General features: G+C 42.8%; 1 long non-coding RNA gene across 1 annotated transcript; it reads left to right on the top strand.

Moving 5' to 3' along the window:
* Positions 1–7,041: 7,041 nt before the first annotated feature.
* LOC146177337 (uncharacterized) lies at positions 7,042–9,076 on the top strand. The gene is made up of 3 exons (XR_014701303.1): positions 7,042–7,183; positions 8,098–8,238; positions 8,973–9,076. It is a non-coding gene; the product is annotated as an uncharacterized LOC146177337 (long non-coding RNA).
* The last annotated feature ends 5,850 nt before the right edge of the window (positions 9,077–14,926 follow it).

Below are 14,926 nucleotides of genomic sequence, written 5' to 3'. Positions count from 1 at the left end.
TAAAGCCTAGGGGGTGTAAATACGTGCTAAGCATGGAGCCTCAATCTTGACTGTCGAACATGGTCCGAGGACCGCTTTTTGATACCAGACATCAACAAAGACCCAAGAGCGCTCACCTTAGGTGATTCGCCCCGAAAATGAAGCAGCCAATCAAATTATTTAAAAACATGCCACAACCCCCGTGGGTTGGGAATAATCTTGGACCCAGGTCCTTAATTACGCCAAATAAAAATACAACATTCAAAACACACACTCTCTCCACTCGCTCGTCCCCAAACCCTCTCACACGGCGACTGTCTTTGCCTCCCCTCCTCAGCGTGTTTGCGACGCGACCTTGCAGCTGGCGCCTTTGTGAAAGAAACGCCGCGGGGGATCTGGAAGCTAGGCCACTCAGCCGTCCCGTTCGAGGAAAAGGGGGGGGGGGGGGGGGCACTGTCCCAGAGCAGTTTACAGTCGCCGTTGCTCGCACCTGATGAGCCGCTGCGTGGGGGCTAAGTGCCGCGCCTATTGTCGCCTTCTACAGGGCGTTTAGTGAGCGCTTGGGGCCGGGCAAAACGGCTTCATTAACGGCGTCTCCCTGCACCCATGCTTGGCGCCACGGCGGGACATCCCTGGACGAGCTGGCCTTAAAGTGGTTCGCAGAAGCGTGCTGCTGTTGTTCCCGGCTGATAATTGGATGCGTCTGCCGTTCGCTTCTTGGCGACGCCTCGAGGCGAAGGGACGGAAGAAACCAAGCCTCGCGCGCGCCCGCGCCCAAGAAGAGGGGAGAAAAGGAGGGGAAAAAAAAACATCAGCGCTCGCTCCTTGGCCTCGGCGCGTGGGGGGTTCGACCGCCAGCTCGACTCCACGTGCGAGTCGCTTTTCAATGCGGCCTTCACAGCTGTAGCTGAACATATTCATCCTTCCGTGTGTTGTGATCCATTAAGAACGTTATGGTAGTTCTAGCTGCAGCCACTCTCTCGAGAGGGTGGTTGCAAGGTGTCTTTCAAATCCAATGCGCGGGGAGGATGCAAGGAGGCGCTTGACCATCGGAGCGCGCGCCTTCGAGCTGGAGGAGGGGGAGCGCCTAGCCGTCCTGCGAGCAAAGCTCACAGCAGCACGCACGCACGCATTCTTCACCCCCCCCCCCCTTGAAGTGCGGAAGGTGTGAAAGGAGAAGCGGGCAGGCTTGCCAACGTAGACAGCATGGTATCAAACCTGTGACGGCTTGGCGCTTTCCTCGGCAAATCCCAGAGCAGGTTGCACGCTTTCTTCCCTTCGTCTATTTTTTTAAAGTTTTGTATGGACTGTTTTAGCCTGATCGGCCGCTAGGTAGCGCTGGCGATTTGACTGCTACGTTAACATTTACGCGCCCTTGAATCAATCAATCAATCAATCAATCAATCAAATTATCACTCAATCAATCAATCTTATTTTCAAATCCGAGGACGGGGGAGGGCTCCTCAGCGAGAAAGCAGTTGCACACTGCTTGAGAGTTTACATGGAACATATTACAGGCATAAACATTGGAGGCATTACAGAGATGCACAGCATCAAAAGTAAAAAAAAGGAAAATAGATATGCGTTTACAAAATAACAGCGCAATTTCATGGTAATACCGCAGTGATGTCATCAATATAGCGAAAAGGATGGCTTCAAAGTTTCACAAAATATTCACGAAGCTGTCTCCGAGTAAAAGTAACCAAATCAGCAATCAGTTTTTCGTGTTTATTTAGCATAAATGGATAATGCTCTCAGTCTTGAGAGCTATATCTTTTCCGCCGCTGCAAATCCGCGTGTGTGTGAGCGGGTGTGTATGCAAATAACTTATGCGCAGGTACTCAATATGTGTGGCCCCGCATACGGTCAGAACTCATGTTTTCATTACAATGAGGAAAGCAAACACACGATCCATGCAGCGTGCTGTGAAGAAGCGGGCTCGCCACTCCGAGTCTCTGCGTCGCCTCGAATACCAGCCACCCCACAAAACCACCGGAAGAAAAAGAACGAAAGCAAAAGATTGCGAACGCACAGAACCGGCGCTCGCTCGGCATTCCACGCTTCCCGCCTTTCGTCTGAGCAGCGCGGCAGCGCGACGAAAAAAAAAAGCCAACTCCACGATACACGCGTGAGCGGACGCCGAGACTGCGGCTTGGCTTCGACACCCATGTGTCACGTGATTGCTCCCCGAATGCCTGCAAAAATAGAGGCATGCGTCACATGATTGTGTCACGTGATTGTGCACCGAAGATCTGCAAAAAAACTTCTCGGTGAGGCGGCGTTTGGCGACGTCGAGCTCGGAAAAAAATACTTTTCTGCCAGAAATCTTCAATGTAATTTGCCAAAAGTTTTCATTCCTTTTTTATAAACCCTTTGCGCATACTCACGGAAAATTTTATGTTTTTGAACTGAGTAGTTTTTAACTTACACGCGTTTACCCATTTTTTAATTTGCTGCACACAGCACGACCAAAGTCCTAAGAAGATTTTTCATCGTTTAGCCTTTTTAGCACCTAGTTACGTTCTAAAAAGTGATCCTCGATAGTCCGCGGCCTCTTTCCGATCATTTTGCAACAAAGTTCAGATAGTTAAGGCAATTTTTTTTTGCGGAGTTATTACCAATTATTCAAACGTAAACAACCGCTTTGCCTTGCAGCCATAACTGTCAGCTTCAAATATTGAGAGAGGCCTTGTGTACTGGGTAAAAGCGATGTAGACGCTATTTTTATCTTCCAGCAGATGTGTGCGATCGCTCGCTACCTATCTTTTTTATTTATAGGGTTTTTTTGCTGAGCTATTTGCACATAGAGCCGGTAATTCGAGGTTGATTGGAATAGTCCATAAGCAACGACTTTTGCGCGTAAAATTATACTGTATTTTAAGCTTTCCTTTCGAGTAAGCACAGATTGGGGGGAGGGGGGGGTGATATATCATTTTATTCATAACAATTCGCAGACTCCAACACAGTAATAGTTATATTTGTATCCTCAGTAGGTCAGTACGTATTGTTTATTTAAGTCCCAACGGTTTTCTTTTTTTTTTTACGGAGGCGTGGCAAGTTATGTGGGTCAAACTAACAATTGGCTGTGAAGTAAGTGGATAGAGCTTTCAAACTTAGTCTTCTGTTTTGTTTAATTTCTAAGAACCTTTAAGCTTCACAGAGAAACAGCATGTTTTGAAAAGTGAATTTCAACTATGGAAGTTCTTCGTTTATTAATGTTTGACATTGCTGACAAGGGTCAGAATTCAAACAGATGATAGGATCGAGTTTTTTGGTAACTTATGGCATGTGACCTAGAGCTGCTAGGAATTCATTTTCTGAGACAGCTTTTCTTTAGGAGTATACGGAAAGTAATGGTATGTTATGGATTTTGAGAAGCATGGATTTAATGAAGTCTTTCTTTTACTGCGTTTACGGCTTGTTTGGCAATAATGCTTGCAGTCCAGCTGATGGAATTGTACTGTCACACTGCTTTTGCAGCAGATTTCATCTGCCATCGAGGGAGTGCTGCCTGAATATGAAGCAGACAACGTCATGAATCTGTTGAGGCAGTTTATTCTATCAGCCATGGGTGCCCTGCCCTAAAGCATCCTTCCTGTAAAGGAGACATTGAATTGGTAGGTATCACATGCTGATGTTTTTTGCATTTATGTGTTTGCTTTATAACTGTAAAATGTTTACTGGTTCATGCTTTCTTGCATTTATTGTATTCTTTTGAGAGTATAAAGGGCGGATGTGTAACAGGCTTCATTAAAGGAAAGCTTGAAACCAGCTCGGTGTTGTTATGATTCTTGCTGTGTTTTTAGCGCAACACTGACGTGTTGGTGAATCTTGCTCATAGTCTGCACTAAAGAAAATTTTTCATGGCCTCTTCAGAGCTTTAAAACAGGAGATATACTTAGCTGTTTTATTGCAGTAGTACCTACTATTTCTAGTTGAGGCAAAATTGAGTAAACCTGTGTTTTAATAGCTCAGTGACAAACATGGTTTCATAATATAGCTGACTGCACTGTGCATATGTGTGCATGTTCATGCTGACATTGAGTTACTGTTTATTTAGACTGCCTCAGCATATGTACACATACAGTGATGCTTCACTTGAACAAAGTTCAAGGGACCTTAGGAAAAAGTTTGTTGAAATGAAACTTCATTGGACTGAAATAAATGTGTGGAAGATTGTTTTCATTAGCTTCAAGAAATATTCAGTGCAGTCCTTCAGTCGTGTCCGACTCTTCGTGACCCTATGGACTATGTCACGCCACGCTTTCCAGTCTCTCACTATCTTCCTAACATCACATAACTTCATCTGCAGTGCCTCGAGGATGCCATCTAACCATCGCGTTCGCTGCCTACCCCTTCTCCGGCGACCCTCAACCTTTCCCAACATCAAATCTTCTTCCGGCGGCTCCTCTCTTCTCATCAGATGACCAAAGTAGCTGAGCTTTAACTTTAGAATTTGACCCTCTAATGAGCAGTCAGAGTTTATGGTCGACAATATCGACTGATTTGACCTTCTGGCAGTTTAAGGAACCCTCAAGAGTCTTCGCCAGCATCACAATTCAAACGCGTCAATTCTTCGGCGGTCATCCTTTTTCACAGTCCAACATTCGTATCCATACATCACAACTGGAAACACCATAGCACGAGTTATACGGATCTTGGTTGGCAGACTAATGTCTCTGCTCTTTACTAGGTGGTCAAGGCTAACCATTGCTCTCTTTCCCAGAAGCAGGCGTCTCCTAATTTCATGGCTGCAGTCTCCTTCCGAGGTAATCTTGGAGCCCAAGAAGAGAAAATCTGTCACAGATGTTTAGGTTGTTCAAATCTTATCTGAGCCCATTTATTTGTCACTGCGCTGATTTGCAAGTGAAGGATGCTTAACCTTTTGCAGCACGTTTGAAAGGACTACAGTGGTTTTGAACTCGATTACTGTGCAAGCTCCTGACAATCTTGCCTATCACTACGTCCTGCTGAGGAGAAAAGGCTTTAATTTTCTCCAAGCAGATCATGGTTAACCAAAATGCACACATTCGCAATTCTTGGAGCTAAAGGGCCTGGTAGGGCTGAAGATCTGGCTTTGACTGGCTATGACTGTACAGCTAATTAAGCGTGCAAAGACAGCTATGGATTCATCTGGTTACAAGCTAGTTTAGACAGCCAATTCACTTTAAAGCTAAATAACGGCCACTTTTCTTCACGCGATAATGAAGAGTGGTTCTTAACATAAAAATATGCTACAAAGAGTGCGGACTGTGCTTTTTTAAGTGCTCAGTATCACTTTGAAGACACAGGATAGCACCGCGGAAAATGTTCGTTGAACTGAAATGAGCAATAACTGAAGTTTGTTAAAATGAAGTGCGTTTGCATAGCGTTCAATAGAGCTTCAGTGGGGGGATTTAATAAAGTTCGTGCAACTGAATACATCGTCGAAGTGACGTTCGTTCAAGTGGTATACTGTTTTTCTGTGACTAAATGAGAACATCTACTTTGCTCAAAGCAACATATACACAAATATTTACTTTCTTGCTATTTGCCAAGATTTGCAATTAACTTCCGAACTCATTTTATTCACAACCTAAATAAATGCATCGTTAACCCTAGAGCCAAATAGTTACTAGCAATAACAAAAGTAATATGCTGATATTTATCGGTTGGAGAATATTTTTTGTTTAATTGTTTTGTGTGTTTTTGAGTTCTGCAAACATGAGGAGGCTTGTGACAGAAGGGGTGGGCTGCAAGACGAGGGAAGTATCAGTGTGGCGGCCCTTTTGTGTTTATCAAATAATAATCCATCCTAACATGTAAAACAAATGCCTTTACAGCCTGCTAAAAATCTTCTTAAATTGCATGTTTGGGTTTTGCCTGGATAAACATAGATGGCAGAGAGAGATCTTTCTGCCATGGGGTGTGAACTGTATTTTGTGCAGAAAGCCAGAGGCTGTCGAACATGTGTTTATAGATTGTTGTGATTGGGTTTTTTGGGGGCAATCTCCTACAGTGAACTTTGCTCAAAGATATCCCTTTAAACCCCCATGGAATTTGGTTCTCAGGTGTTGAAAATTACAACAGTGTTCTGTAAGATATGATGAGGCTATTAAGCTTGCATAGCGCATGGAAGCGCCGAATGGCTGTTCGCCATGCTGATCTTTATTATCAGACCTATCCAAGAGTATAATGAGGGTTTTGTCCAACAGATGATGTTCTGAAAGCTCAGCCATGTGTACCTGTGTTTATCAACGTTTTTGAAAAAGTGATCAGCTTGAATGCGATAATTAGAGGTATTGTATCTAAACTAGCTCTCGGCCAGCCTGTAGTGTTTGTGAAAAGGCAACAGTGACACGAAGGGTGTTTTGCTAGAGCTTTTAAGGCTCTTAAATCTGTGCAGCTCTGCTTTATTACATGCATTGTCTCCTGTACATGGCCAGTTAAATGATTTCTGTTCATTTTATTACAAAAAGTCATTCTAAATCTTTAAATAAGCTTGCTCACCTCTATTGGTTGTTTGCATTGTGTTCACGCATGCTATAGCTGGAAGTGATGCAGTATTAGTTGCAAGTAAATAAATAAAAGGAGCAGCAACTACATTTTTTCGTCCGCACATTTTTGAGAGAAACATACATGGGCTCATTAGATTTTAGTGTTTGCAACTGTGTTTGATAGTGAAAGATCTTCCTGTCATTGCATAGAAATCTTTCAGAAACTTCTGAAATAGTTTGTTACCTGGTGGTGTGGAGGTTGACTTCCCAGACAGTAATGTATTCCTATAGTACCGTATGCATGCACAATATATAAACGTAACCCCTTGCATATATCACTGAATCTTCCACTCTAGAAGAGAATTTTGTGCACAAGCATTTTACTCTAGTTTGCCTCTGTGGAGCATTGTATTTCTAATTCTGTGCTTCTCTTTTTATGCTGTTACTCAGCAACATATGAAGTATTCCTTGTTTGTTTCTGTTACTTGTGCATTTGAGTTTTTCTTTTTTTATTATTCAAAATAACTTTCTTCCTGCTGTTCTGACTAGTGTTCTCGTATGCATATGCAGTCCTCTTGATGTTTCATTGAGCCGTATCTGGAGACTCCCTGTTGCCGTGGTCTGTACCGACAAGTAAAAACTAGGCAACCTGACTTCCATAACAAGTAGCACTGGGACGTAGCTGCATGGTTTCTTCAGCATCCATGTGGATTTCTTATAAAAGACAGGTATTTCTCCTATACTTGATTTTCATATGTGATCAAGATTTTACCTTAGTGACAAGCTCTTGAAGGAAAGGATGGACATGAATGGCACTTTCTTGATTTCTTACTCTCGGGAATACAATAATACGACTTGTTAACTGCATATGTAGCAAAATGTATGTGTGACTGCATATTCCAGCAGTAAGCTGCATGATTTTTTAAGGATGAAATAATTTAGCTCCTATTGTCGGTAGCCTACTATTGACGAGCAAAGCAGGCAATACTAGGTACCAAAAAGTAATTATTCGGGGCCGGGTGGGTTTTAATGAGACAAGCTCTCCACGTTTTAAGCCTTTGTACAGGACCAACGTGTCTCCCTGAATGTGTCTGGGACACATGCAAGTCTTGTATCCTCAAAAGGACCTTGTCTAATATTAAATAAAAGTAGCGCCAACCTATTTTGAGTATGACCAGTTCAGCAGTAAGCTCAAAATTGAAGCAAAAAGGCATTCATGTCCTGTGCGATGTCAGTGCACGTTAAAGAGCCCCAGCTCGTCGACCGCTCTCAAGTCCTTCCCTACAGCATCTCTCATAGCTTGGGTTGCTTTGGGATGTTAAACCACATAAACCAAACCAGTAATTTTTTACCACCCCATCTGACTTGTCTTTCCACGTATCTCCAAAAGACAGTGCCTACATAAGGCTTGCCACTATTCCTCAGATTACCTAAATTATTATGTATTTATGTATTTTATGATTATGTAATTTTCCTCAGTGGAGCATTGCGTTTCCAATTCTGGGCTTTTCATGCTGTCACTCAGCAACCATATGAAATACTCCTCCTATGTTTCTTTTACTTGTGCATTTGACTTTTCCTTTATTATTCAAAAAATCTTTCTTCCTGCTGTTCTGACTAGTGTTCTCATATGAACATGCAGTCCTCTTGTTGCTTCATTCGACCATATCTGGAGACACCCTGTTGCCGTGGTCTGTGCCGACAAGTAACAAGGCAACCTGACTTCCGGGACAATTAGCAGTGGGACGTAGCAGCATCCATGTGGACTTCTTATAAAAGAAAGGTATTCTAAATTTTGCTTTCATATGTGATAAAGATTTTACCTTGGTGACAAGCTCTTGAAAGGAAAAGATGGGCATGAGTGGCACTTTCTTATTTTCTTACTCTCTGGGAATATACTATTGAGACTGATTACCTGCATATGTAGCAAAAAGTATGTGTGACTGCATATTGTAGGGTAACTATAATATACTTCATCATTCCTTTTATTGCTCTTGTATTCACATAGGTGCTTGGTGTAGCTGGTCTCCTTCAGTAATTATTTAGGTGTGTGTGTTATCTGCTATGGCTAACATAGGCATCACTCAGGAAAAATGGGAGCAAACAGGCATAGTGGCATCACGTGCTGGTAGCATGCATCAAAATGTATGTATACATACTGATACGTTGCCGCTCAACTTGTGTATTTGCTTGATGTAGCAAATGGCAGAGGAGAGAGTTTATCTGATGACCAAGCATACTGGCGTGTAAATTTCACTCCTTTGTTTCCTGGGCCCCTATTGTGATAAACTAATGTCGAATGATATAGAGGATCAAAAGGAATACAACTAAACACAGCAATAGTCTCTATCTCCTGAGGGTGGTTTGCAGGTACTAGTTTGTACAGAAAGTGGTTGGAAACCAGTTAGCATATTTTGAGGAAAAAGAGGCATCTGAGTGAAGAGAGATGTGTGTGTTGCTAGCACAAAGCGTGTGAAATTGGCAGAGAAATTTTGAGCATGTATATTTCTTTTCTAGGTGACACCATGATAAATTTGATATGGCTGCTACATCAAACACACAATGTCGTTGCCATTGGAAACCAAGTGTTTCTGTGTCAAGGGTTTGTGCAATAAATGAAGATGTGAATTTGCATGTTTCTTTCACCACTCTCACTTTTCACGAAATATTACACGCATGTGAACAGTGAGTAAAATACACATTATTATTGGAGACTTGAAATATAGTTAGCATAAGACAAGATATTAATACTTTGTATGAACACGATTCTTTAAAAAAAAGGTGGCAATTATCGAAACACAGTCGTTACAGTGTCCATATACGCTATCAATAGGCTAATCATAGGAGGTATAAATACGTTCTATGTAAATACATTCTATTCAATCACAGTGGCCAATTGTCGGAAGGGAGGTCATGCATAGATCATACGTGTTCTAAAGACTTTCTTTTGATGGTCGATAGCTTCTATGATCATATTGTCTAAAGACATCGCATAAAGTGATCATAGACAATTTTGTAAGGGTCTCCTTTCATATTCAGTTCAGTTCAGTCGTTCAGTCATGTCCGACTCATCGTGACCCTATGGACCATGTCACGCCACGCTTTCTGGTCTCTGACTATCTTCCTAACATCACATAACTGTATCTGCAGCGCCTCGAAGATCCCATCTAACCATCGCGTTCGCTGCCTACCCCTTTCTCCGGCGACCTTAAACCTTTCCCAACATCAAATCTTTCTCCAGCGACTCCTCTCTTCTTATCAGATGACCAAAGTAGCTGAGCTTTAACTTTAGAACTTGATCCTCCAATGAGCACTCAGGGTTTATGGTCGACAATATCGACTGATTTGATCTTCTGGCAGTCCAAGGAACTCTCAAGAGTCTTCGCCAGCACCACAATTCAAACGCGTCAATTCTTCGGCGGTCAGCCTTCTTCACAGTTAAACTCTCGCATCCATACATCACAACTGAAAATACCATAGCACGAGTTATACGGATCTTGGTTGGCAGACTAATGTCTCTGCTCTTTACTAGGCGGTGAAGGCTAACCATGGTTCTCTTTCCCAGAAGCAGGCGCCTCCTAATTTCATGGTTGCAGTCTCCTTTTGGGGTAATCTTGGAGCCCAAGAAGAGAAAATCTGTCACAGCTTCCACTTCTTGTCCCTTGATGCCCCAGGACTTGATAGGGCAAGACGCCATGTTCTTTGTTTTTTTGATGTTCATTTTAAGCCCAAACTTCTCACTCTCTTCTTATTTATTTATTTGGTTACTATCAGGGCCGTTGAGGCGTTACACATAGGAGTGGTTTAACTACTTATACAAACATTAGAACTAAGAATTTTTAACATATATGATGAAGAAGCGCAGATTTGAACGCTTCGGGTTCGGAAATGGAGACGATTCAGCCGGGCAGGTGGTTCCAGTCTGAGCTGGTCTTGGGGAGGAAAGAGTAGAAATACTGGTTAGTGCTGCAGTTTGGAACATTAACTTTAAAACGATGGTCAATGCGGGATGATATGTAACTCGGTGCAGTGAAAAGACTTTGTTTCAAGGATTCATTTCTGTAATATATTTCGTGGAATGTGGGAAGTCGAAAAAATGACGCCACACCGAAAGTTCTGGGAGATCTAGAGATCTCTTCATGAGATCTCTTCTTGTACGCGCATCAGAAGTCTTTTGAGTTCCATTTCACTTTCTGCTATTAAAGTGCTGTTATCCGCATATCTAAGGCGTTTCCCAGCAATCTTCACTCCAGCTGAAGACTCATGCAGACCGGCCTTCCTCATGATGCACTCTGCATATAGGTTAAATAGGCAGGGCGATAGTATGCAGCCTTGCCTCACTCCTTTCTCAACCGGGAACCAATCATTAAGACCATGCCCAGTTCTGACTGTGGCCTCTTCTCCTTCATACAGGTTCCTGAGGAGACAGATGAGGTTAATTGGAACTCCCATCTCTTGGAGAGCTTGCTACAATCTGCTGTGATCTACGCAGTCAAACGCTTTCGCATAATCAATAAAGCAGAAGTAGATGGGTTTCTGAAGTTCTCTTGCTTTTTCCATAATCCAGCGAAGATTGGCAATCTGGTCTCTAGTTCCTCTGCACTTGCGAAACCCAGCTTGCACGTCCGGAAGCTTCCGATCCACATACTGCTGCAGCCTACCTTGGGGGATTTTCAACATCACCTTTCTAGCATGCGAAATAAGTGCGATCGTGCGGTAGTTGGAACAATATTTGGCACTGCCTTTCTTTGGAATGGGGATGTAAACTGACCTCCTCCAATCCTGTGGCCACTACAGGGTTGTCCAAATCGTCTGACATAATGTATGCAGAATGTTAACAGCGTCATGGTTGAGGTTTTGAAGGAACTCAGCTGGAATGCCATCAATTCATAGGAGGGTGATATCGGAATCAGACTTCTTGGAAAGTAGCAGTCATGTTACTCCCGGCCACGCAGGCACGTTTAGATGGCATGGTTAAACCGGAACTTTTAATGTGGGGGGAAATAGCATACGTTGTCGCGTCATACAGTTAAAGGTGGAAGTTGAGCGTCTCACATAATGTTTATGACAGGTCTGTAGAAATCTTTGGGTCTAAATGCTTTTACTTTTGATCTTGAAGCAGTAAACCTTACTGCACTTCATGTTTAACAGCGGAAAACTGAAAATGACTAGTAAACGGATAACTGCTGTAACATTGTATTCAGTACAAGCAATGCATATATGTAAATATGGGCAACAGAAAAAACGCTGAAGAGATTGTACATTTCCAGTGGTCGTAATCGCCATGACAAAGGTGCTGCGTTGCTATTGTACTCTGGGAATAGGAAAGGCATATGGTTAAGAATTTTTGTAAATTGTGGAGAAATTCGTTTAGATTGGACAACAGGCGTATTGCGCAGTGAAAGCAAAGTGGAGATGCGCTTTGTCGGCAACAAAGGTTGGTTGATAGTAATTCATCGGCCGGTTCTGTCGATTTGTCGGTCCGAAATTACTTTTAATGTAGCGGGATATTAATTCTAACCAAGCGGAGTACCCAAAGTGATTCATGCATGCTACAGGCAATGTCGTCAGAGTTTATTCTTTACTTGGTTTCATTTGTATGTTTCAGCGTTCCAAATTGGCTTAGGCTATTGGAGACGAACTGCACTGAGAAGACCGACTTTTTATTCAGTTTATGTGCTACATTCATTTCCAGCCCCACGTTATATGCATGGTATCAGTGCGTATAACAAGGTCGGCGTACAGCAAGCAGAGGTCGAAAACTGCGGTAACTACAGCTTGTCCGAACATAGATTTGCCATAGAAAGAGCACTACGAAACTTTGCACACGTTAGAAAAAATGGCACTCACAGCGAGGTTAAGAGTCTGGTATACGTTATGTGTTCCAAGACACTGCAGCTTATACATTTACGTAAGAATGCTTGTTTTTGAATGGGTGCATGAATCTAACTTTTTTAAATCGGCTAATTCAATTGAAATCTGAGCAGGTTCTTTTGTATTTTATTTTACTAATATATGGAGCTTACGACAGGCTTCTTAACGTTTATTACGAATACCACCCCAGCTAGTAGCAACGGTGGTTGCCATTCTGTGTCGAACACGCGTCCTTGCTTAACACAGGAGCGTCTTACCTTTCACCACAGTTTTCTCTGCATGAGACTAGCATTGAAATCTTTACTTCCAATATTTTTTTACAAAATACAAACCCCACGGCTTGCCCGGCTACAACAAACTATCCCAACAGATATCAGTGGAAAAGAGCTCGCCGTACAAGTGCTCTCACGACTGCTCTGCCATGTCGTGAGAGCACTTGTACCATGTTATGAACTTAGCGTCCTTGGCATTATTTTTTGTGGTAATATTTTTTATCTTTGTTACTTCTTCCAAAACACCTCTGTAAGCATGGGCAGAGTCACTCGCGATTTTACTGCAATAATGTCAGCGCCACCAGTAACACTTACCACTTGTCAGGATTAATTTTGTTACTACCACGACCTTGGGGGCGTTGCAGGAAGGACTGCTGATTGTACAATACCCATAAAATAAAAATAAATAATAACGTAGATACTCGAGAATCGCAGATTAATGGGAGGCGGTGCTTATCAGATTTAACTAGTCAGAAAATCGCAAACACGAGCATCGAGTACAAATATGAGCATAAACCATCGCAGCCCTCTACTGGAAGCCAATCCCCACAATGGGGAACCTTTTGGGATATAAATAATGCATTTACCAGTATCGTAATAGCTAAGTCTTGAAGCGCACTAGGCTTAAGACATCTTTACCATGTTTGTAAGCACTCTAATTTCCTGTGTTTTTCTCTTTACTTTCAGAGATGCGCAGGACCCCTTCTACCAAAGGACCCTCGATATTTTACTTCATCAATAATGTATATAAAAGACTATATCAGCGGTTCAAGGTAGAAGGGTAAAACAAAGATGGCTACACAGTATAAGAGAGCACCAAACAAATAGAAGTCTCGGTATGAAAACGTTGGCTCTGCTTGGGAACCGAGGCTCCCTCTCAACCCTGTTTCCGTGGTCCTTCGTCAGTGCTTGAAAACATAGGCTCAATACATTGACTCGCGCAATTAATTCCTCTTGCTGGTCTTCGAATAGATTATTTAATGTGACCAAATAACATTTGGCAGTCATCGCTGTTCATAGAGGCTTTACAAAAGTTAGCCCCATCTAGTAAAAGAGACAGGAACTGTGCGCGGCGGCCATGTTTTGTTCAGTCCGCCCGCGCCTCCCATCGAGTACGCTGTCAACGTGCGTCTTCGTGGAACCCGTGCTTGCACCGCAAGGCGCATTGGAATGATCACAAGCGATTGCTTCATTTTTTAACATCACAGCAGTCGCTGCTAGCACCAAGCTCTACTCGGAATGATGCCAGCATGTTGCTGCGTACCCTTCTGGCGCAAGCGCACCGTCATAGATGCGCACGGAAACAAGGTATACGCGTGTATACGACCGCTTGTTTGCAATCCTAATCGGTTTTATAAGTGTCATTTGCATTATGTAAATCATTACTGCACGTCCCTCTGACTGGGAGCTAGCTCACAGAACGTGCTATCACCTAAAACAGCAAGGTTGTTTTGCGTGCTATGGAGCCTTGTTAACTTGAAAGATAAGCTTATGCTTCGATGGAAGACACGGAAGAAGAAGCAATACATGTATACCAACGCTATAGTTCAAATAAGTTTTTGAAACCTTTTGTACGTAGGTTGCATTTACTACTGTATGCTTGATTTAGGATAAGGGCACAATTAGCGAAACTACTTTTCACAGTCGTACGATATTGTAGTGCTTGGTGCAGAGAGCAATACGGCTGACTAGTGTGCCCGAGGTGCGTGTTTCACGCAGAAAAAGCGGCTGCCAAACCCGCGGCGTCTAGTAAAGCAGGAGAAGATGACGTACCACTAGTGTGTTGTAATATGCTCACGTCCATCCCGTTTCGAAAGATGTTATCACGCGATACTGCATGCGAAGTCCGGTCTGCGTCTAGAGCGCGCAGCTCAGGTTTGCATTCTATGCCTTCATACCTGCTAGCGCGGCCGATAAAATAACGAAGTTTGCTTTTCACTTTTGTGCGTTTTATCGAGTGACCCGATGGTTCGCTAATTGACAGCCACCTGAAATTCAGTTGATTTTGTAAATATGCCGATTTATTGTTTATTCCCCCTGTCAGATAGCAGACATTTGAAGCCTTAACCTCATATGAAAGTGCTGTCATGGGAAGCTTCGAGGAACTCGGCTGAAACGAATATAAATTTGAAACGTCAACTCACATAATTACGAAGTGTCAGTGCTTGGTGCAACTGGCTGTGTTCATAAATTCAGATTTATATTATATAATACTCTTATAAAACATTAGGGGGACACTCAAGCTCCACCGTTAAGGGTATGACGCGATGTCTCTCTCTCTTACACACACACGTTTTCTTTCTTCCATTTTTGAATTTTTAGCTT

The sequence above is a fragment of the Amblyomma maculatum genome, chromosome 10 (genome assembly GCF_055883805.1).
Source record: "Amblyomma maculatum isolate TAMU_Amacu chromosome 10, ASM5588380v1, whole genome shotgun sequence".
In the NCBI taxonomy this organism is placed as follows: Eukaryota; Metazoa; Arthropoda; class Arachnida; order Ixodida; family Ixodidae; genus Amblyomma; species Amblyomma maculatum.
The sequence above is the reverse complement of the archived record's forward strand: the minus strand, read 5'-3'. Positions and strand labels throughout refer to the sequence as shown.